Genomic DNA, 23,789 nt, shown 5'->3' with positions numbered 1-23,789 from the left:
CTTTCTAGAATGGAATTGAACTGGCTTTCTGGAAGTGCAATGCCTCTGTTCTCCAAAAACTCTGCACCCTTTAAAATGCTGTGGGTTTTTTAGAGATTTTGAGTGTTTTGAGCAAATTTGCTACATTTATATATGGCAGTTTCTTAGCTGGAATGTACTTTTATCTCAGCAGCCATTTTCCTAAATCCTCTCAAGGACCATATTCTTGTCTTCATCGTCTTTCCTCAAGGATTGCCCTTCTCTTAGCACCTTCTCTGTAGCTGAGATTCTCAGAGGATTGTGGTTCATCCATCTGGGGCTATTTGCTGATCAGCTGCTCTGAATCCATCTTTTTCACTCCCTGAAAACTTGATTCTGAGAGGCCTTAACATGACTTCCTGCAAAAATGTGTATTTCATGCTCACATGGAGCATGTGCATACCTGTGTGTATATGCCTAGCAACTTCTAAGTGCATTATCCAGCTACAGCTGAATTTGATAGAGGGTAGCCATCTCAAAAATAGCAAGTTCCCTCAAGGTTTGAGCAGACAGGCAGAGGTAGAAGAGAGATGCCCTACTTCTACTGAGGAAAAAGCTGCCATGTTGCGCTGAGCCTTAATTTGATGCTGGCGAATCCATCTGGGAGAGAGCACGCATCTCTGCACTCCACCCACAGGAAGGACTTCAATCAGCATCCGCATCTTCTCGGGCACCCAAGTCGATCAAGCAGGATTTCATAGTTCTGATGCTCCTGGAACTACTTGGTTTTTTTTCAAGCAGCTTTTTCACTAAAATCTTGTCAGCCCTTTGAATCCATGTACCATTAGCAAATGCTGCTTGCTTCATGAATATGCACGTTCACAATGTGTAGCATTGGCTTAACCGCTCCCATTGAAGATGATAATGAAACTCCTACCGACTTCAAAGAGAACAGAGTCAGGCAATGCTGACTGCTTTGGAAAATCCCACCTCTGGTTATTATTTTATTTTTAATACATCTACTCAGGAGCTGTGGGATGGGACTAAATACTCAAGAATGAGTAAAAAGGAAAAAAAAAAAGATCAAACAGCCGAAAAAGAAAATCCAGATTCTGAAGTAAATATTTATTGACCTGTCCTTGGATCTAAGGCTCACAGTTGCAGCAGTTCTCCTTTTGTGTGAGGAAGGGTCACAAACTGGTACCTTGAGGCATGAGAGAGTCTCCGCACACCTCACACTGACCTCCATCCATGATCTTCTCATGGAGGCTGTTGGCAGAAGTTTAGATCTGAATGACATAAACTGTGGGGCGTTCAAACTGTGTCAAGGCTACACATGCTCATGGGTTGGAGTGGAATTGATTCCTTAAATTCTGCCCCTACATATGAGTTTTCCATGTCTAGGAGGGCCCAGAGAGGGACTGGTCCCCTCTGCAGGCACCAGGACAAGGCCAAGACCCAAAGAATCCTGTGGGTTATCAAGTCTGCAAGCTAGCAGACTACAAGCCTCTTCAATCCCATCTTAGATGGTCCACTCCTCCACTCTCCTTTTGCTGTGTGTTCTCAGGTCTCTGTTTTCCCCATACTTGGTACCATAGCTTCCAAACTGCCATGAGAAGGTAGGTGATGGATCCCTACTGCCACCCAATTTAGCAGAGCACTATGCATCCAACTGACTTCAAGGAGGCACAAACATGCTTAAAATCGTAACACGAGTGATTTAAACTGGGCAGAACTCCCTTAATGTAAGCACATATTTACCTGTTTTGCTGAATCAGGGCATGTTCTCCTTACAGGGACTTTGTGTTTTAGTGTTGGCTATTTTGGTATCTTCTTCTCTTAAGATTATTTCCAGTGGAAGGAACACAGTATTTTTCATTCCAGCAGTATTTTTGGTAACAGTTACTATTTCCTGACAATATGCCTGTATTTTAGGACAAAACCAAATTGCAAGTTGGAAGCTCCTTTCCCTGCTGCAGTTTCTCCAGCGTTGCTCACGAGCCAGTAACATCAAGACCATAATCTGGAAGAGGCACAATAGACGCTATATTAAGTTTTATACAGACTTGCCATCAAATTACATGCAATAGATTGCCGTAAGATGATCAAGCAGCTATTTTCCCCTGTCCATTTGAAAAGCAATTGATTTTATCTTGATGGCTTATTTTTTAATTCAGACCTTGCAAGGGTTTTACCTGTAGTTTTTGTCTGATGTCAGCAGAATTCTCCTGTTCGTCTGTTTTAGTACAATATGATTTTGTTGGTGCATAGTTGCATGATAAGGGGTGTAAGCAAAAAGGACCCTTTCTCTGTAACTAATTTTAATTGTTTTTCTGATTTTTGTCTTTTATTATCTGTTCCTTGAAGGGAAGTCTATAAAAATCTTGACAGCGTTTAGGACTTGATGCTGTAAAACAGTCATGCCAAAATCAGTGACAAATATTTTTTTTCTTTTACTCTGCTGCCTGCTGCTATGCGCCTGAAGACTGTAAATTTACCATCAAACTTCTACAGAGTTAAAACTTGTCTTTTCAGCTCAGTAGATCATAGGCAAACCCCTTCTTCCTGGCTACACCATCTAACCTTTATTACCATACAAATTGTAAGTACTTCATGTAATCTTCTAGGCTGTTTTCCTAATAATCAAGTGCTTTAGGAGAAGTCAGGAGGATCACATTTGTGTGAAACTGTTTTATGTTGCATCTTTTGCCCATTCCATGAAATCAAAAGGGTTCATTTTCCCTTGCTCTGTACCTTGGACAAACTTTGTATCAGTACAATTAACTCCATTTGATGCAGGTCAGCACGGAATAAGGTGTTCTCTTATGGTGTTTCTTGATGGTCAATTCCTTAAACTTGGTCATGAAAAGACCTACAGAGGTTGAAAGTGTCTTCAGTTTGGATTCAACACAAATTATTCATAACTTCCATCCCATATATCTGTTGTTTTTTCTGGTCTGTACTTTTACTTGAAGCTTAACATTAGTTTGCTCTAAAAACAATTGTGAAGAAATATACTTGACTCAAAAGGTTTTATTATATAAGAAAGCCTGTAAAGTCATGATTGCAATTTTTCCTAAGTGCCAAAGAGATCTTGGATGGTTGCAGAATGAGTAAAAATCGGGAAGAAATAAGTTCATACAAATGCTGCATGATCTGCCTGGTTGGAACCTGCATGCTTTGTTCGAGATTGCAGTTTCGTTCTGAAACTTATATAAAAGCACCTTATGGGATGAAACTTCTAGGTGTATTAAACCCATCCCATGGTGTCTATTTTTGTACATGGACAAAAGATTACAGCCTTTGTTTTGAGCTTCCAAAGTCATCATCAAAAGCGATCATTACTTTTTTGAACACTTACTTTGTAGTCTGGTTTCTGTCCTACACTAGTTAATTCTTATAAATTGAAAGAAATTATTGCAGGCAGGATGGCATCAGAAATATGGAAATGTTGCACCTGGGTAGAAAGGGTTGGTTTTTGCAACATTTACATTGAAATGATATTTTTCTACCAGATGAACAGATGCAGTGGAAACAGACAGTCTTATCTGCAGCCTTTCTTTTGGGGAGATTAAATGAGTGAATCATGTATCAAAACATTATTTCATTTGATTAAATAGAAGATATTTATAGAATTTCTAAATGTAAACCCAACTGAGAGAAAAAAGGAAGGTTCACAAGGAGTGGCCACTCTACAGAGTCAGATGCTTTTTCTGTACTCAAAAGTATTTTTCAACTCCTATTTCTTCACCTAGGCTGGGTGAATGCAGTTCACTGTGCACTGGGCATGTTTAATAGACTGCAGTCCTGATGCTCATATTTTAGTTTGATTCTGTGAGCTTGAAGATATATTTGCTTGTAGATTTCCCTTTGTTTCACATTAGAATAAGAAAAACATAACTCATGTTTTTCAAGAGTCTGCCTTTTTCTTATATATTGGTAGAAGTTCTGTAATAGATACCTGGAAAGCCTGAAAATTTAGCAATGAGATGGGAGAAGAATTTGTATCTTGCAGGAAATTTTAAGGTTTTGACATTTGTTTGCATTCTGAATAGAATATTAAGTTAAGTTTAAATATATATTTCAGGTTAATTTCAATGTCATTTAGATAGGATAAGATTTTATTATGTGATAAAAATAGCAATGAAAAATTCTCCTGAGATCTTGAAAATGAAAAGTTTGATTTATCAAAACATTTCTAATTCTTTAAAATTGTTATTTTACTAGAACTTATTCACGTCAGGAAAAATTTCAGTTTTGCTGAAATCATAGAATTGTAGAATGGTTTAGATTAGAAGGAACCTAGTTCATACAGATCCAACTCCCCTATGAGGAGCAGGGACACCTTCTAGTAGACCAGTTTGCTCAAAGCCCCATTCAGCCTGGCCTTGAACACTTCCAGGGATGGGGCATCCATAACTTCTCTGGGCAACCTGTTTCTGCACCTCACCACCCTCATAGTGAAGAATTTCTTCCTCATATCTAACCTAAACCTACCTTCTTTCTATTTAAAGCCACTACCTCTTGTCCTATCACTGTATGCTCTTCTCAAAAGTCCCTCCCACATTTTCTTGTAGGCCCCCTTTACATACTGGAAGGCCGCTTTAAGGTGCCTCTGGATCCTTTTCTTCTCCAGACTGAGCAGCCACAGCTCTCTCAGCCTGTCCTCATAGGAAAGGTGCTCCAGCTCTCTGATCATCTTTGTGGCCTCCTCTGGACCTGTTAAACAGGTCCACGTCCTTCTGATGTTGGGGGCTCCAGAGCTGGATGCAGTATTGCAAGTGTGAGGTCTCACGAGAATGGAGCAGAGGAGGAGAATCACCTTCCTTGACCTGCTGGCTACACTTCTTGTCAGGTGGCCCAGGATATGATTGGCTTTCTGGGCTGCAAGCACATGTTGCTGGCTTCTGTTGAGCTTCTCATCAGCCAACAGCCACAAGTCCTTCTCCTCAGAGCTGCTCTCAATTCACTCTCCACCCAGCCTGTGTTTGTGCTAGAAATTGCCTCAACCCAGGTGCAGGACCTTGCACTTGGCCTGGCTGAAGATGAGATTCTCACGGACCCACCTCTCCAGCCTGTCAAGGTCCCTCTGGATGGCATCCCTTCTCTGCAGCATGTTGACCACACCACACAGCTTGGTGTCTTCACTGAACTGGTTGAGAGTGCACTCTATACCAGTGTCCATGTCACCAACAAAGATGTTACACAGGCCCGATCCCAATATGGACCCCTGAGGAATGCCACTCATCACTGGTCTCCATTTGGACATCAAGGCATTTACCACAACTCTTTGAGTGCGATCATCCAGCCAAATGCTTATCCACGGAGTGGTTCTTCCATCAAATCCATATCTCCCCTTTAGAGACAAGGATGTCACATGGGACAGTGTCAAATGCTTTGCACAAATCCAGATAGATGATGTCAGTTGCCCTTCCCTTTTTCACCAATGCTGTAATCCAGTTGTAGAAGGCCACCAAATTTGTCTGGTGTGATTTGCCCTTAGTGAAGCCGTGCAGCTTTCTGGCGGGAAAGTGAGCTAACATCTGACCAGAACTGCCTGATTGCAGAGCTACATTGTCACAGCCTTTGCCAGGAATTAAATGGTTTTTTTAGCCCTTTGGCCATTGGTATGATATTTTCTTGACTGAGCTACATCATCTTATTAAAATAATTGTGTGTTTGTTCTGAAAAAATTCCGAATTTTGTACATTATATATGAACTTACTTGTAAGAAAGCAAGCCAAACTCTTTTATCTTACTATCCCTTTCATGGTGGTTTCCTTTGGCCTTTTTTATTTGTCATTTTTGCCTTTTCCCTTCATTATGTATTGAGATTTCTGTCAGACTTTTTAGGATTCTGTCTTCCTTTTGGTTTACACTGTTCACCTTTGGAGAACTTTGGAAAACAAATCTTTGTATTTCTTTGTCAAGGGAGAGAGTTTTTCAATAACTATATTTTCTTTACATTGTTAGCAATTCCAAGAATTTTCCTGAAATAAGAGCTTTCACTGCTTCTTGTAAGATATCATCGTGAGTAATTCTGAGTCATTTAATTTTACATATTCTAAAATATCTCTTTCTAAGATGGTCATACTGACATTTGTGTTCTCTGTCAACATAGTATTTAATACTGAGTCTAACCTTGTGTATTCCCTGATTTCCAGTGAACAATCTGAACCAGAAATATACCATTATCTGAATGTTTTCAATCAAACATTTACACGCCAGTATGGAAGATGATTATTGACTTTTCAGTTAAATTATGTAGTCTTCTGCAGAGATCAATTTTCCCTATATATTCACCAGCTGTATTTAAGAACTAGCATTTGGCTAGCACTTTTCAGGGTTTAAAATAGAAAAATCTCTCATATGGTCTTTCCTTAAGAGTTCTCCAACACTTCACAGTCACATTAGCCTGGTTTTAAATACAGGAAAAGTGAGACACGGCTGTAGAAATTTGTCTCAGGTAACTCAATGGCTGAAGCAGGCAGATAAAGAGAAACCAAGCTGGAAAGAAGAAACCAAGCCATCAGTGCTGTATCCATGCTGTTGGACTGTCATACTGTTAAGTAAATCTGTTAAATCCACAGAAATCTAATTTTTATCACTAGGCTCCAAGAAGCGCGTGTGTTGTGCATGCGTGTGTGTTCTTAGATAGACAGATAGATGCAAACTTCACATATCCACGTTACTTTTGGCATCGCACCGTGAACTGAAGGTCTTGCTCAACCCTGTCTTAAACACGTTCCCGTGAGCATTGTGAACATCTCCTTGAATAAGCATAATCCATCCTGATTTTCCAGATGAGTCAGTAAAAAACACTGGGGTTTTTTTTTGGTTTTTTTTTTTTTTTTCTGACAGGTGTAAGCCAATTGGTACAGAGAACTGAAGTCTCCAAGGCATTTCCCTGGCCCCTAAGGAACCCCTTGGCTTCCAGCCATCAGCTTTTTGTCGTCAGCTGTGTTCTGCTTCTGGCAGTAATATGCCCCAGGAAAGAGCACAAATCTTTCTCCTTGTGAATTAAAACTCACAAATCTGCGTAGTTAAAAATCCACCATTTTTGTCTTTAGCCTTATTAATTTTATTCCTGTGTGTTTACTGGCTTTGGAGAAGGGTCCTGCCCTGCTCAGAAGCCGTTGCAAACATTTCTTTTAGAAAGCTATTTATGGATGGCAGTCTGGCCTTCTGCTGGTAACTTCTTCCATTTATTTCCCTATTTCTATTTGATTTTCTCATATTGATCTTTGAAGCTGCAATATCTGGTTTTCTTGTAGAGTTTTTGGACCTCCAGTGCTGGGTTTTGCACAGATAACCTGGCCCATGGTATATTGCAGGAATAGAAGCTGGAGAGGTTTGGGCATGGTGGGTCTAAGAGGTGTACAGATCTTGCTTTTCTGAGAGGCCTGAAATTGTCCCCCAGTGAAGTCATGGCAGTAATAATCTCACTGGCTTCTGGAAGACTCATAGCAAGAAACCCCCTAGAAGATAGCACGATTATTTTTGCAGTGTAAGTTATTAGCATTGACCCTGGACTATGGCAAAACTGAGACCTGGAGCCTTTTGTATGCAAAATAGCTCTCAAGTTTGTAATGAAACTCTTAAAATTGCAAGACACGGCTGTTCAAAGCTGGGAAAATGGGTACAAGAACACAGCGAATTTTTCATAACTAAATGTCTGATTTTTGGAAGTTTGAGATTGCTAATCTCGGAAAACACCAAGCTCGGTAAAAAGCTTGATCTTTTGGAAAGGCTATACTGACTTGAGTGACCAGTCCCTGCTTTCCTCCCGAGACTGCAAAATTTCAACTTTCAGGCCACACTTTGGAAGGGATTGGATGTGATCTGTACCTTTTGCATGACATAAATGAATTAGATGAGATGATCAGGCACCGCAGTGTCCTCAGGTCTTAGTTAAATATTGAGATCATCACAGTGTGTGCTTATGATGAGGAGAGAGGATTTCTCCTCATCCATCTCCTGCCTGCAGGGACAATGGCTTCTCTTGTGTCTGTTCACTGTAGGTGTTGGCCAATTGCTCCCAACCTACCATTGCTATGATGCTATATTGCCATAACTTGGGTTGCTCTCACCAGTCAAGCACCGCCTGTTTTAGCAATATAAAAGTTAAGTGTCTAGGCTAAGTTCATCATCTAGACTCCTCCATAGTCGATGGAGAAAGTTCAACACCTCCAGAATGTAATTCATCCCAACTAAAAATAGATGTCTAAGACAGGAAGAATGAATCACTCTCTGGGGGTTGGTGCACATCTCTCTGTTCACTGATGATAAAAGAAGTCTAGACAATTACCTTAACCTAGACATCCAGCTGTAAGACACCTTCAGCTGTGTGAGATCTAGCTATGCTTTCAGGTCCCTAAAGACAGATTTTGAAACTCCTGTTCAAATGCGAGGTAGCTTTCTGATTTCCCTGCAGCTTTCAAGCTGAAGTCACTTTTGACAATCAGACGACTTCTGTCTCAGTGAGACACATATGGCAGTTTTACCATAACTGAATAGCTTTTTAATGAAAGGGTTTTACCCCCAGTCCCATCTGGGGAATATCTGTGAGAAGCTGATGATGGTTTGAGGAATATTTCTTTCTATTACTTGCTGAATCATTGCCACCATTAAATATTGCTGCATAATTTCCTCACAGGGAGTCTGTTCCATGTAGATAATATTCAAAACGTGGCCCCCATTGATTGCTTTTGATTGAACACATGCCACACAGCATGTCATCCATGAGCAGGAGCACAACCCTTCAGCTGGTAGTTGCAAACACTCACATTTGCGAGTTTCTGTCTCATGGTCTGAAATTCATCTCTCATCCTCACTCTTGCCTTCCTATGAGCTTATTTGTTAACGTGTTTGGGGAAAGGCAGTGCATGACAGCAGAAGGAAAGGGAGAAGGCAGTAGAGTAACAAGACCGTAAGGAGTTGCAGTGCATCCATGGAGCCCTGGAGAAGGAAGCTGCAGCAGAGGCAGCTGAGAGAAGGTAAATCCTCTGACAATGGACAAGCAAAGAGCTACCCTATCCACCATTACAGTTCCTCACTGCCCACCTTGCCCCATGGAGATGACTGTTGCAGAAGCAAAACTGGCAGAGCAGCCCCAGGTTGAACATTGGCTGCTCCCCTTTCCAGGCCACGTCTTAGAGCAAAGCTACCTTCAGCTGGTATTTCCATGAAGAGAGAACGCAGTGAGTGGAGGTAAGTACGGCCCAACTCCAGCCCCAAGTGATTGTCCTTGCTCCCAGGGTGGTGACATCTGTTTCTGTTTGATGGTAGAGCAGATAGGTGAGGACAGTGATGTCTCCAATGGGACAACATGGTTCACCAGCAGAGGTGGGCATAAGTGTTGCTCCGCAGGCAGGGTGGACTGTTGGAGGGAGGACTTCAGGGTGCCAGTTTGTGTGTCTAAAGCTTCTATCTCAGGCAAGTTAGAGGGAGGAGAGACTACTCATCTTTGGTGGTTCTGCACAGAACATCTCGGTTCACCTTGAAATAAATGAGGACTTAATTCCTTTGATTTTTACTTTTAGATTATTTTTTCCCCTTGCCTTTTTTAAAAAAAAAATTAATTTAACATGAAAGAATAGTCTTCAAGGAAAATACTGAAATGTTTTGACCGTTGTAGTTAACAGAAAACATGCCTTTTTTCAAGATGCTTTTTGTCCCTCTTTATTGGGAGAGGGCAGTAAGTTTGGATGAATCCTGAAATCTTTCTGTTTGTTTTTTTTTCTCGCATATGGATGTGAATTTTCTAGTTGCCAGAAAAAATAATTTGCCCAGTGATGTTACAGGTGTCTCTGTGCCTCCCCTGCCAAGACATCTGCCCACTGCTGCCTGCAGGAGCCCTCGGTGGAGTCCGAGCCGAAGCGATGGATGTGTTTCTCTCTGGGAGCTCCCTGCTTCAGTCCTTGCTGTGTCAGCTCTGAACGCAGCCTGCCACGATTCAAGCAGATATTCAGGAAAAGGCTGAGGTATTCACCGAGCTCGAACTATTGTACAAGAAATACCCTGAAGCGAAAACGGAGCTATGAGACACCATCACACAGAGTCGCTTCCCCCACCCGGCAGGCACCATGCCGTACCAGACAAACTCCTCCAGATAGGATCCAGGCAGAGATGTTTGCTTAACACAGCAGCTCTTTGAAAAGGCAAATAAATGGACAGTGAAGCTACACAGACATGTCACTGTGCAGCAATTTCCGTTTAGCATTTACGTTTAGTGCCAGGAAACCCTGACTCATGAATATGAAATCAGAAGGAAAGGAAGAAAGCAGTTGTTCATTATTAGAGCTTCGAAGGGGGCATGTGGTGGGAATTAGCATTAGAAAACACGTAGGTTAAAAAGAGAGGGGCTGGCTCTGATGGTTCAGGAGGCTCGAAGACGCCCGCTCTGCAACCAGGGGATGTACTTCTGTGGGACGCTCTCTGCTTGCTTGCAGACTTTACCCTCGGAGTGCTGCTGCTGGAGAACTCTGAAGCTCAGGGTAGAGGCAGGGGAAAGCAGATCCTAAATTTTATTGGAAATCCTCCAAATTTACCCTGAGGCAATGGTAAGCAAAGGCAAGGAAGAAGAGACACTTAATAATTATCAGCAATAATAGAAATAACCAAGAGCAACCTCCAAGGGAAAGGAACAACCTCGGATAGAAATCCTGAGGTCCAGAAAAGAAAGTTCACATTTAATTGGGACTCAGTGGGGTCAAAATGAAGGAGCCCACAGCCTCGATCGTTCTGCAGGTGGGAAGCCCATCTCTGCCCCACACCTGCCCTCCAGAACTGAGAATAGCCTCAGTGAGCCTGCTGCAAGCCTCCCTTTAACACAAGCTGTCTTTCTTCCAGCTGTGAAGGTGGGACACCATCCTCCCTTCTGCACCTGCTTGCTCTTGCAGAAGGTGAGCTTGTTCTGCCTTGAACCCCTAGTGCCAGGCCCTGGGGAAGGGTGTGGGTCAGAAGAGTGGATGATATCGCAGCAAGTATTTTTGATGGTACTGGGGAGGCAGAAGTAAGTAGAGACATTGCTGCAGGGTGGTAAGAGTTTGATTTCCAAAGCAGCTCTTTGCGTATAACCCTGGGAGCAGCTCAAGGCAGCAAGGAAGCATGCAGTCCCTGCTATTGTCTTTGTCTGAAGCCACCCAGCTGTGCTGTATGAGTACCTCTCAGTTTCCTTGCATCTTGGTAATTCCAGCACCCTTAAAATATTATGAGAGCTGATCTATCAGTGTGGGGCACAGCAGCTTGCAGCAATAGCAGAACAGTCCGCAGATACTCCAGGCCTGGAGCATGTGAGGTGCTGTGATGGTGGCTGTAGGGTTGGCTGGGCAGGTGGTTGGATGATGGTTTGGGTGGGCAAGCAAGTGTGTGGGAGACCAGGCAGATCTGCCAGGGTCCTCCTCACCCAAATGTCCCCATACCACCTCTGCCCTCGGTGACACCACCTGATTGTGGCTGTTTTTGAAGACCCACGATTTGCCCCAAGGCCAGGTTATAGGAAGCTGCCTGGCAGGGCTCTTCTCCACCCCACGCTGACTATGACAGCATCAGAGAGTTGTTAGCAAGCAAGGCGCGCTTGAAGTGAATAATTAAAATACGTGCTGTGCTTTTAAAATAGTACAGAGCCAGCCTTGGAGCTGCGTGTGTGAGCGATGGCTGCTGTCTTTGGAGGAGGCCTGAGAAAAGAGGAGGGAGGAGGGCTAATATCCAGTGGGAAATTAAGGGCTCGATGCTTCTTCTGGCAGGAGGAGGGATGGTGCTGGCAGCTCCCATAGGGATGTGGCAGTCCCTACCACCGAGCGGGGACGGGAGGCTGACACAGCTCTCCTTGCTGATGAACGGGCATCTCTGGGTGCAAAACTCTCAAAGTCTGCTCCCTGCCAAAAGTTCGAGAGGCAGCTGAAGTCAGCACCCACCCTTCCAGCCACCCCAGGGTGCTCGCACTGGTTCAGCTCGCCAAACCCGCAAGCTGAGGATGTGGGGCAGGGGGATGGGGACAGCAGTGCAGCGGCAGGTCACACCATCAACGCAGGCAGCGTGGGGCACCTCGCCTGAGCACGCACAGGCAGAGCCTGGGGATGATGCGCTGTCTTTTCCAAAGAAACCATTTCCCCAAGATATCAATTAGACACCGAAATGAAAACAGTTTCTACGTGAAGAATTAACAAAGAGTTTCCCCGCAGTCTCTTGGCGGCCGGGCTCCCTCTGTTCCTGCGATACTGTCGCTACCCTCAGCTGCCTCTGAGTTTTTATCACAATAGCACTGAAGGGCCCCGTTCCCCACCGCTGAGGAGCTTCATGTGACGGGGGAAGATATCAAACACCACATCGATGTCAGTGCTGCTGGAGCGTGGAGCTGGGAAGCTGTAAATCATCTCTTCTTGTGAAAAAATGGGTTTCTAGGCAGGGGATAGAGGGGAAAAATGACATTCTCCATGAGTTAGTTTCAGATCGAATTAAACAATTGGTTGACCAGAGATATACTTTTTTACTATATATATATTTTGTTGTGGAGAGCATGGACAATTCCAATTTGGGGTCACTGCACAGCAATTTTTTTTTTCCTCCATTTTTTTCACTTCAGCCAATGATCCAAAAAATCAGTTATTTTCACAGCTTTTCCATAAATACCTCCAGGGCAAGTGAAAGCAGAGTTTCTAGTAGAGGCAGGAAAAAAAGGCCGTTTGGGGTCTGGGGTACGGCACGGCGAGGAGGGAGGAGAGGTGTGCGCCAGCAGCTTTGTGACAGGGAGCGAAAGACATCTCAACGTTTGGTCCTTTCCTCAGTCCTGCGTGGGGAGTGGGAGCTGCTGCCACCCTCACCTGGGGCCCTTCACTCATGAAATGTGAGGGCTCCTGAACTGGAGATCGACAAATTAGTCGTCTTCTCCCCCTATTGCAGAATGCTATCTATTTAAAGATTTCCTTTAATTTAGAGCCTTGTAGAGTTTGAAAAGCCCTTCAAGTTCACTTGGGCTGATGAATTGGTAATTGAGTGTACCTGGATGTTGGTGCCGTTTGTGCCTCTCTCTGCATTTGTATCAGTCCATGTTTGTTTTCCCGAGCTGTAAATCACTTGGAGCTTGGAGAGGCTTTTATCAAATCCTGCTAGGAGCCAGTTGCTTTCCCTTTCACAAACACATTGCTAATGCCACGTGGAACCCACTGGCTTTGCTGCTCATTTAAAAACAATGAGGATGTTATTAAATCGAAAAAAAAAAATCCTTAGCAACGAGGGGAAGGAGGAGGAACAGAATTGCTCCTGTCTCTCCAGCGCTTGCTTCTTCGGTCTAATATCTGTCCCATTGATCTCCTAATATGCTCTGCTTTGAAAGTCTGATTTATTGCCCCGTGCTCTCCTATCTCCCTGCGTGTCTCAGTCTGTTAGAGCACACATTGTTCTCAGCTTCATTAGCAGCCAGGCGGATCAGCCTTGGTCCAGCTTCACGCGAGCAACGTGCCACCTCCTGGGCTGCAAACTGGTGCCCCTTTCTCTGCGGGATATGACTCGGCCCCTGCCACCACTGGACATGGAGAGTTAAGCAAGCGGTGTAAGGGAGTCAGGCTCTTCGTCTTAAGGACTTCAGGTTCTCCAACATGTCCTTTGTGTCCATCTCTCCAGTGGCTTCTAAAGATACCTGGCCCTTTCCATCAGCTGCAGAGGGACCGCAGCTGGCTCTGTTCCCACGTTACCCGTATCCATGGCTGATATTTGGCCCAATGAACGTGCTCTAATGCTGACAGATTTGGCAAAAGGGAATTTCAAATGAGAGAGGTAACAGTCCTGATTTGCAATTCTTGGAGCTGCTCTGGTCTCTCACCCAATGGGAGAACTGGAACAGTGCCACATGGCAAGCATAACCCATCAGCACAGCCTATGTTTTGAATATAGATCGTTTTCAATGAACTGTTGCGGTGCTATTTGCTTAGGGGAAAAAAATGGCAAGTTATTTCCATGAACAAAGAAATGTGAGAACTTTGCAATCTGAGTGTGAACATTTCGTCAGTGTAAAATGAGGTTAAATTTGCCAAACAGGTTATTCATTACAAGTTGTTCCTTCAGCTCTAATTGCTTGGGTCTAACTGTTGGTAGAAGGACTGTGTGATGCCTTAGTAGTACATAGCTAAGGTCAGAAAAGTGTTGGTAGAAATGTTTTTGTGTTAAGTCAAGCTTTTCCTTAGGTGTAATGGTACTCTAGCTGCTTAGCATAGCAGGCGAAGTAAATGATGCTACCTGAATTCTTCTTGTCACTGTGCAGCCCAGACAGCTAGTGGAGAGTGAGTTGTGCTTTATTGACTCCCGCTTTCCCTACAGAAACAATAATTAAATTCACCTGCAGAATCTCCATCTTCTCATGAATGGCCGCATGCAACTTCACTGCATCTTAGCTAACTAGATTAGAGATTACTCATGCCAGGATCACTGATGAGAAAGCACAAGCTAAAAAGGATCTGGCTTGGCTTTCAGATCCCAGACGGTATTTGCAGGACTTAGGCTTAGGAAAAACATCACTTTTTTTTGTTTCTGACCTGACAAACTCTGTCTGGAAACCTGGCAGAACAAGCAACAGGGAGCCTCACTGTCTTTCAACAGCTTTTTCTGAAATGGAGCTGCACTTTAAAGTCTTGTCCGTTCAGCTTTTCACTTTGCAGAATATGTGTCCGTCTCTAAAATACCAGGTTATTTTTTCTTACCCCTGTAATATTCTCATCCAAAACTCACTCTTCTGGAAATCACCAATCCAACACTCGCCTACCTGCATTCGAATACCTGTCATGGTTCTTGTGCTATGGTCCTTCTCCTTCCAATTTAGAGATTATATTTCATAACTGACCTCCAACTACCTGTTGCCTGCCTGTGACACTTCTCACCCTTGTCTACCTGATTGATTAGTCTATTATGTTCTCCACTCTCCTGATGACTACAGATTGCCCAGTGTCTGTCACGGGCTTGCTTTTGTTCCATAATATTTATTCTTGGAGTTTTGCAATGCCCTCCGGCTGCCATTCTCTCTCCCTGCTCGCTGTCCTCCACCTGCCTGTCTTGTGAATGTCTGGTTTGGAAAAAGGAGAAATCTTTTGCAAAAAAAAACCATCCTACCTGCTGTGAATTCACACGTATGCTGGTTAAAAACCACGTTTAAGATGCTGTCATTTTCAATGGGGCTCTTTATTTTCTTTGCACCATTTGGAGGTAATAAAATGTCACCAGATCAGACTGCGATCGGTGACACGGCTGGGAAGGCAGCTTTCTCTAGAAAATTTCCTCACCTGCATAAGTCAATGAAACAGCGACAAAGCCGGGAGCAATGTTGTGTTTAAAGATGCGTGTAGGGAGGGGGGCTCTGCCTCCGCCGGGGGAGAGGTCTGGGACGTGTCCCAGATCCATCCATCTCCCTGCGCTTGTCAGAGGTTGTCCAGCTCTCTGATATTGTTCCAGGCTTGTCCCAGCTCTGTCCATCACTCTGGTGTTTAATTAACTGCCCTGCTCTCCTGGATCTTGCACTGGATTTGTGTTGTCTTTCTAAAATACCTCTTAGGTCATGTCTGAATATTACTAACAGGAGGAATAATAAAGTGGTTGTCACTAATGTTGCTATTGTTGTTATTATGTTGATGATAATAAAACAAGACATTGACTATCACAAAGATGAGTACTGTTACGATCAGTGTCACTTCTTCTCCCTGTACTGGTTGTCTCGCGTCACAGGTGAGCAGGAGCCTGACGGCAGTGGAAGCATAGAGCCCTGGCCAGCCAGGTGTCCAAAACTAAAAGAACAGCGAGGGGGTTGGAAGTGACCAATGAGCACAATAAAATCACGCTTAAGATTTAAAAACACATTTATGAGACCAATCCCCAGGTGTAAGGATGATTATTAAGTTTATTAAATCTGTTCGTGCTGGGTGGCTGGTGGTGGCAGTGGCTCCTCACTTCTCCAGGAGCTCTGCGTTGATGTCTGTCCTGTACCATCTGCCCTGTGCATGCCCAGAGCTATCCGTCTTCCCTGCATCTCTTTCAGTCCCTGTCTGGCATTTGTCCCGTTCTTCTTACTTCAGTCCCAAGTCCTCTTCCAGCATTTCTCACAGTCCCTCCTCTGCTGGCAGGTGGATTTCTTTTCCCTTTTAGTTACTGTATTGAGCAGCTGATCTCATTTGGACCTCTCCTTGGTCCTCTTGCCGTTCACATCTGGTCCCTGCATCTCTCTGTCTGATCCAAGACTTGAGTAGCTGTGCTGTCCCTGGGATGGCATCGTGTTAATTAAGCCGTCAATCAATCTTATATACCCCCTGATGAAACTCCCTCTTATGTTCTCTTTTTCTTCCTCGCAGTTCAAATACTGGGCTTGGTGACTGTTTTGCGGGATCCCGAATGCTGCGTCCAGTGTGCCTCCCAGCCCCTGCAGACAACAACTAGGAGACGTTCATGACTGTAGCCGGAACCAGCAGCGACACACAGGTGCAGAGGTAAGGGTTGACCTTTTCGGTTGTATCTCCAGAGTGAGAGAAGTAGTAGGTGTGAGACAGCTGGCCGTGGGAGAGAGCCAACGGGGATCGCGTGGATGGAGCACGTCTCTCTGGGGAGGGTTCACGCACCTGGAAATCCTCCCCAGGAGTGGAGCAGGAAAGGAAGCCTGTCAGCATTCATTTCCAAGAGGGAAGAGGCTGGTGCACACATGGACAACGATCTTGGGTTATGTTTCTCATATTGTTCTTCCTGGGGTGATTTCTGGTGGGCTTCTTCTTTGAGCCCTGGCTAAGCGTGGACCTTCCCTGAACCCTGAACGGCTGAGCTACGACTCCTGTGCTCCCGAAAGTGTGATAATGGTGGAAGTTATCATAGTTATAATTTTTATTTTTTAAGATTGAATTAACATCCTTCTCTTAAGATTTAATGAATATGGAAAAAAATATACTTTTTTCCACACATGAGAAGTGCAATATGTGCCTCCATCCCAACTTCCACAAAATTGTGTTTTACAAAGCAGAAAGAGAACAACAGGTTCATCTTGGTGCTGTAATTTAGTTTTCTAAGCCCAGAGTTTGCCATGTGTTTCCTGTTGAAACGACTAGCTGTTCTGGGCACTCAGAAATTTTCTCCCTTTCTCATCTCCACCTTGACATTGTGAAAAGAGTTTTCATCAATCCGTGGAAAGAAAGAGATAACTTTTGTATAAAAGTGCACAGTCGACAGGGTTGAGTTTTTTGGGTAGTGTATAATTTTTTTTTTTACACTGTTATTATTTAAAATACGCTTTTTAAGAGGACAAAAGGGAATAGTCTAATGGAAACAAATTTCTATAGCAAAATGTGCAGCTGGATAAAAAAAGATTATTTCTGTTATTACTTGGGTAGACAGGTGAATTTGGAATTTGAGTACAAAAGGTGTTAAAAAGTGTGCTTAAACTTCTCTTCAGTGTGCTGTTGAGATTGAAAAGAGTAATTTTCGGAGAAAAACTTTTCTCCAAGCCTCCATTTCCAGCATTGTCAAGTCTATAGCAGCAGGTTTTTCCCACAGCTATTATCATGTTTTCACCTTTTCTTCTTCCACATCATTTGTCCTTTTTTGAAGAAAATGTAGTGCTGGTGAAAGACACGCAGGTCCGCGGGCTGGAACTGGTCTGGAAGGGAGGAACGGTGGTACTGGAGGTGCACAGGCATCTCAGAAGGCCAAATGAGAGCGAGAGGACATAGTCCCTGATGGGAGGGACGGAAAGATGGACAGCCTGGCCTAGGGGTAGTCATTTTGCAAGCATCTACAAGTCTACAGCTCTTATGACCCCCTTTCCAAAGTGACTTTTAACCAATTAGGAACCTAAGCATCACTGAAGATAAGCAGAGCTTAGGTGCTCAGGTGCCTCCGGGCAGAGGCAGATATCTCAGCAATGCAGACAGATAGACAGTGTTGCCTATCCTGATGGATCCAGACCCACAGCCAGGCAATGAATTAGAAATATAAGTGCCAAAACAACAGGCTTGGGACACAAAGGATAAAACACAATTGTGTTATTTGAGCTGATAAGCTCTGCCTCTCAAAGAAGCTTCCATCAAAGGCTCCTGCAGGGTTTTCACAATTGTTATACCGTCCAGCACGGAGTTACCCAAGATGTAAAATGAGACTTGCAGAGAAAGCTTCATTCCTGCCACAGAGGAGCAGAGTAAGAGTTTGTTTTGAGAACTATTAGGCTGAATAATTTGGGATTGGTCACAGTGGACACTGTGAGATATTGCTCCCCGCAGAACACTGATTGCCATTAATATCTGAGCTCCCTGCCTCCTTCCTCCTTCTTGTCCTCAGCCTCTGCAAGGGCTGGGTCAAACGCTGTGCAACCAGCATGAACAATGTTTCCCCCTTCTTTGGTAATTATTGTCCCTTCTATTCATTTCTCAGAACCCTTTTCACAAGTGAGAAGTATTTTCAAGGGTTGCAAGCATTCATCTCAATGTACATTTTCATGGCTATTCTTCTTGGAAGAGCTGGAGAACTAATTTACTTTATTAGACCAAATGAAAAGAGCTTATGAAGGTAGCCTGTGCAGCATTGTGCAGGGGGTCAGAGAGCTAGAGAGAAGAGCCCTCTGAGGTCACCACTGAATTTCTTGCAGAAGTCGAAAAGTAGATGTTGCTGTTTAGTCTGGTGCTGTTCTTCTCTTTCAAACAGCCAATGCCGAGGTCTTCGGCATGGTTCCATCACTGGTCTAGCCACGAAGGCTTAAGAGCTGTCACATTTGTAGGGAAGCGTAACATCTTTGGATTGACAAGTCTGGAGGCAGTCATGCTCGCAGCAGTGGATTGGTCATTCGGGGAGCAGGTGCCCAGGTGACTCTGGTGAAGATCCACGTGACGGAGAGCCCCGGCCAACCCATCCTTGATGTGGGCAGGTAGCTGGCGACACCCAGCTGCGTAGACCCTTCTCAAAGAGGCTTCATGCAATGAGCAGATGACTCAAAACCGTCTCCTGGGCAATTCACTTCATTCATCAATTAAATTGTTTGCTGTGAACAGTTTGGCCCCATCCAGCTGCAGGATTTCAGCCTTGTAATTTAGCTGGCAGAGGACAACAGCGCGGTGTCCGTGAAATCTGCCTGCCAACTGCTTCCCCTGCTAAGCATTTTCTAGGCTAACGATCTCAAAAACCTTGCCAGCAGCCTCAGCTCTGTCCCTTTCAGGGCAAGCCACTCATTTAAACATGAGCACCTCTAAATGACTCCATCTGCTAAGTGACGTTAGTAAGGAAAAGATTATAGCAGGAGTTATTGCCGTGTCCTCGGGTTATAACCCCGTTATAAAATGGGCTGGAAGAACAAGGGGAGTGTGAAGAGCTGAGGCTCAAAACCACCTGGGTGACTGTCAGCTTGATTTATCTTCTTGTTCATTAGATAAATTAGAAAACTGGCAAAAGAAATCGTTGCCCTCCCTCAGCTGCTTGGTAACCTGCTGCGCGACACGAAATGCCGGCCGCAGGGAAACTCAGCTCCTTCTCACCTCCCCTGGCCACCCCAGTTCTGGGGCAGGAGGGCAGGCACATGGGATGGGATTTGTGGCTGCTGGTACCACACATCTCCTTGGCGGTCCTGTCATCCTAAACCATCTCATCACCCATCTGGCTGAGCATCGGCACCCACCAGAGTTGTGTTTTTCTGTTGACTTTTGAACAGCAGCCCTTTTCTAGGTGAAAACAGCGCTACCAGTATTGCTTTTGAACACTAGCCTTAAGCTCAAAATCATTTGTGGCCTCCATTTCACAAATCAAGCAAACTAAAGCAAAATAAGCTGGTTTGTGACAGTATCATCAGCCAGGACCTGCTGCCCTGCTGATCAACTTTTTGGTCTTTGGTATTCGGGTGACTTGTGATCAGTCTGCCTCCAGTAGCCGCCCCTCTTGCTTATGAACCGGGCTAATTTTTGTCTGTCAGAGGGATGGAACTTAATGGTCAGGCTTGCTTTAAATCCCCGGGTAAAATTAACTATCCAGGAGGTCAGACTACAGTTATGGCGCCTTCTAACCTAAAACCTGAATGAAATTTTCAGGCTACATAACCAAATGTTAAATTTGGATCACTTAAGTCATCTTCAGTATGTTTAGCTGCATCTGATGCACTTCCATAGTATGAAATGAGGCCACTGTTATACACAGAGTGTTTACATACAAGGAAAATCTTCCAACTAGGATGAGCTGTTAAGAGACTTCAACGCGTTTGTCAGCCGGTGAGGAGGAATCCCCGCTGCAGATGCTGAAACCGAGGGAGAAACAGGGCAGGGACCTTCTGGGGAAGGACATCTCGGGGGTCCCAGCATCGCCGTGCCTGTGCAAGGAGGTAGCATGACACCTGCCCTGTGGATGATGGTCAGAGCAGAATTTCTTTGCTCTCCATGCCCGTTCTTCTGCCAACGGGACTTCTGCACTGCCTGCACAGGGTCCTTGTCACCCAGTCTTGGACAAGCGTTGGGACGTGCATGTCCCCACGGCTCAGCCTCCCACCAGGTGTGCGCCCATGTGTGCAAATGCTGCCGGGCAGCGCGTGGCGGAGGAGATGGGGCTAATTCCTTCCTGAGACCCGCAAGGAATCGGCTTATGGCCCGAAGCTGCGATTACTTTTATCTTAGCCTGCATGATGGTAACCACATCCTGAAATTACCCGGCTTTTCTCAAAATCCAGGGGCTGGTTTGGACTCACCTGACCGACGTGAGCAAATTCCAGCCCCGCTTTCACCCCTAGTGGGTTTGAGGGGCTGTGAGCCAGCGCACATCCAAGGCTGAACCTGGGGGGAGAGGCTTGAACCCCTAAATGCATTTGGTGGGCAGTGTCTGGGAGTGACGCCTGATCCCACCTGCCAGACCCGATGGAGCCCAGGGCAGAGGGGCACCGTCAGCCCTGTTCCAGCCGCCACGCTGGAGCTGAGCGCTCAGGCCTGCTGGGATGCTGGCAGCTAACGTGCCTCTGAAACGGTGGGCAAGGGATAGGTGTTGTCGAGTAAAACATGGAGTGAAATGTTTGGTTGATAGGATTAAACTGTGAATCCCACCTGTTTGCGGCACCACACGGTCCCACCCGTCACCGCTCCTGTCTACCTCGCTTGGAAATTAAAGTGAGGAAATCAAAGTCCTTCTCCCCCCCACTCCTGCTGTGCCTCTCAGCCACTGACATTAACGCTGAAACGGCTGACATTAGCTTTGAATGGATTTTTAATAACCCCCTTGTGAGCCTGAATTACCCAGGCAGCATGAGGGCCGGTGTGTGTTTGGAGACCTGGTGATGAGCGGTGCGTGGGGGGCTGGATCAGCTCGCCGGGCTGTGGACACAGGACCGGACCCGCTCGAGGAGCTGTGGTGGTTCCTGCCAATGCAGCCCCTGGCACGGGACCCTGGCACTGCCTGGCTTCTGGAAAGCTGCTGCTCCAGCATCTGCGTCCTGCCACCAGCGGGTCTGTGAGGGGCTTGTGAGCTTCCCAGCACTGAGGATGCTGGTCCAGGTGGCCGTCTCCACGGGATGTTTTCCTCTCTGGGGCAGGATATGGGCTACTTGCGGGGTGGTGGGAACCTCCCAGTGCCGTGAGAGAGGCCCCAGCCCCTACCAGCACATGGCATAAAATAGCAGTCTTGGTTTAGCAGAGCCCTGCGGATGAAATGCTAAATAAGATCGTGCTTGGCCCAGCTGATACTCCGGACTAGTGTATGAAAATCTAGCAAGAAGATTAAAAGGTGTCTCAAGGCAGAAGAGGGTATTTGTTGCTTTATTTTCGTCTGAGATGCGCGTGGCGTGGGAGTCACAGGGCCAGTGACCTCCGCTGAGCACCTGCACGTGGGCAGTGCCATGTCCCCGCGGGGGCTGATCTTGGGGACAAGGCCCTGGCCAGAAAAGCTTCTTCTGAGATGTGGGCGGACATGTCCAGTTCTCCCTCCTGCGCCAGGGAAGGGCATCCTGGTTGGATTGCAGGCTCGGCATCTTCACCATGAGCCCTGCAGCTCTTCCACAAAGGGAAAACATCACATTTTCCTCCTCTTTTACAAGAGGGAAAGCTAAGAAAGAGTGTCAGGTGGTTCTCACTTCTTCTGGAAGATGAAGAGCCTGGATATATGCTCTAAAGTCACTTTTCCTCAATCAAAAGTCCCAAGATCTGAGTGAGCGATGCAGCTTCCTTGGCCAGTCACAAAATCTCAGCACGGTTTGGGAGAAGAGTGATGGTTTCTAACTGCTGTTGAAATCCACATGTGTTTCCAGTATGGAAACAGGAATATCCGTAGGGATATGAGAGAGTTGGGGCTGTTCAGCCCGGAGAAGAGAAGGCTCCAGGGAAACCATATAGCAGCCTTTCAGTAGCTAAAGGGGGGTTATAAGAGAGATGGGGAGAAACTCTTTAGCAGGGCCTGTTGTGATAGGACAAGGGATAATGGTTTGAAAATAGAAGTAGATTCAGACTGGACATAAGGAAAAATTTTTTTTACAATGAGGGTGGTAGAACACTGGCACAGGTTACCCAGAGAGGTGGTGGATGCCCCATCCCTGGAAACGTTCAAGGCCAGGTTGGCCGGGGCTCTAAGCAACTTGATCTGGTTGGAGATGTCCCTGCTCATTGTAGAGGGGTTGAACTGGATGGCCTTTAAAGGTCCCTTCCCACCCAAACTATTCGTGATTCTCTGAAATGGACACTGAATCACAGCTGGAGTGGGCCAGCAGCTTCTCCAAGCCAGGCTCAGCAGGAGCTGTGAAATCATCAGGCACTTTAAAGAACCGAGAACTGAAACCAACCCCTTAAAACAAGTCCACAATAATGATTGAATTGTATTTAAGAGGCTCATTCGTACTCAGTAAATGCAAATAGTTTACACAGAAAATATTTCCCATTAAGCTCATTTCTACATAAAATGCTAACAGATTGAAATTATGACTCTAATGATTATTTTTATTGCTGGTTTGCATTTAAATGGCATAAATTTCCCCCTACTGTTCTCTCTTTGGGTTAAATCAATAAAACCTATTAAGAAGGTTCTTCTTCCTCTAAGATTCCTCCCTCTCTTCTTTCTGTCTCATCTCCACTGGTGCCCTTTTTATCCACCCACCACCAGAGATTTTTCAGAGCTGCCTCCACGATATTGATGCCGAAGATTTGAAAATCCCCTTTGGCAGAGCAGAGTGATCTAGCGTTTGCCGAGATGGAGGACTACAGAGGAACTGAAGTGCTGTTTGCTTTACTCAGCTTGGGCCATATTGCTAGGAGATGTGGTTGGAGCCAGCTCTTCTCTCCTCCTAGCCTCTCCCCTCCTGTTTTAACGGAGAAGCTGTACCTATCTGTATACCTACACCTCCTCAGCTGTGGATGCTCTTGTGCTCCTTCAAACAGTGGCTGTCTCTTCACCAAGCAGGCGCTGGATTTCTGTTTGGAGAGGAGTTGTCCTGGTATATACACAGTGAAAGCCATTAAGATGCTGACCTTTAAATTGGGCTTCTTCCTGCTCGTGTAGGGAGGAGGTGGGTTGAGTGCCCAAATCTTATTCATTTTAATGACAAATCCCTCGCATGGAGGCTTTGAAATGCTCGGCTTTAATGCAATTTGCCTCCCTCTGCCGCAGCTTGGCTTTACTGTGCAGGGGATGGCTCTGCTTCCTCTGCAGAGTGACAGACCCTGTAGATTTGCTGCATAACTACTGTGCCCAGGTACCATCGTGTATGGATTTACGAGCTTAGGGCAGTGCTATCGCAGGGATCTCTGTGCTCCTTAATCAGTATCGCTGACCTTTCTTCCCTCTGTTACTCTCAGCATCACTTTTTTTTTTACTGGCTTAATTTGCATAGGTTTTGTGTTATCTATGTTTTTACTTTGTCCCTGTTA

General features: G+C 45.2%; 1 protein-coding gene across 3 annotated transcripts in view; it reads left to right on the top strand.

The window, feature by feature from the left end:
* ELFN1 (extracellular leucine rich repeat and fibronectin type III domain containing 1) overlaps positions 1–23,789 on the top strand; it is a 107,105-nt gene that overhangs the window by 42,464 nt on the left and 40,852 nt on the right. For all 3 annotated transcript variants that reach the window (XM_086759765.1, XM_086759766.1, XM_086759764.1), the window contains one exon: positions 16,290–16,424. The gene's annotated coding sequence lies outside the window, so the exon portion shown is untranslated. The remainder of the gene's footprint in view (positions 1–16,289; positions 16,425–23,789) is intronic.

Source organism: Chlamydotis macqueenii, chromosome 15, assembly GCF_036417535.1.
Source record: "Chlamydotis macqueenii isolate bChlMac1 chromosome 15, bChlMac1.mat, whole genome shotgun sequence".
In the NCBI taxonomy this organism is placed as follows: domain Eukaryota; kingdom Metazoa; phylum Chordata; class Aves; order Otidiformes; family Otididae; genus Chlamydotis; species Chlamydotis macqueenii.
This window is presented reverse-complemented; position numbering and strand designations above follow the sequence as displayed.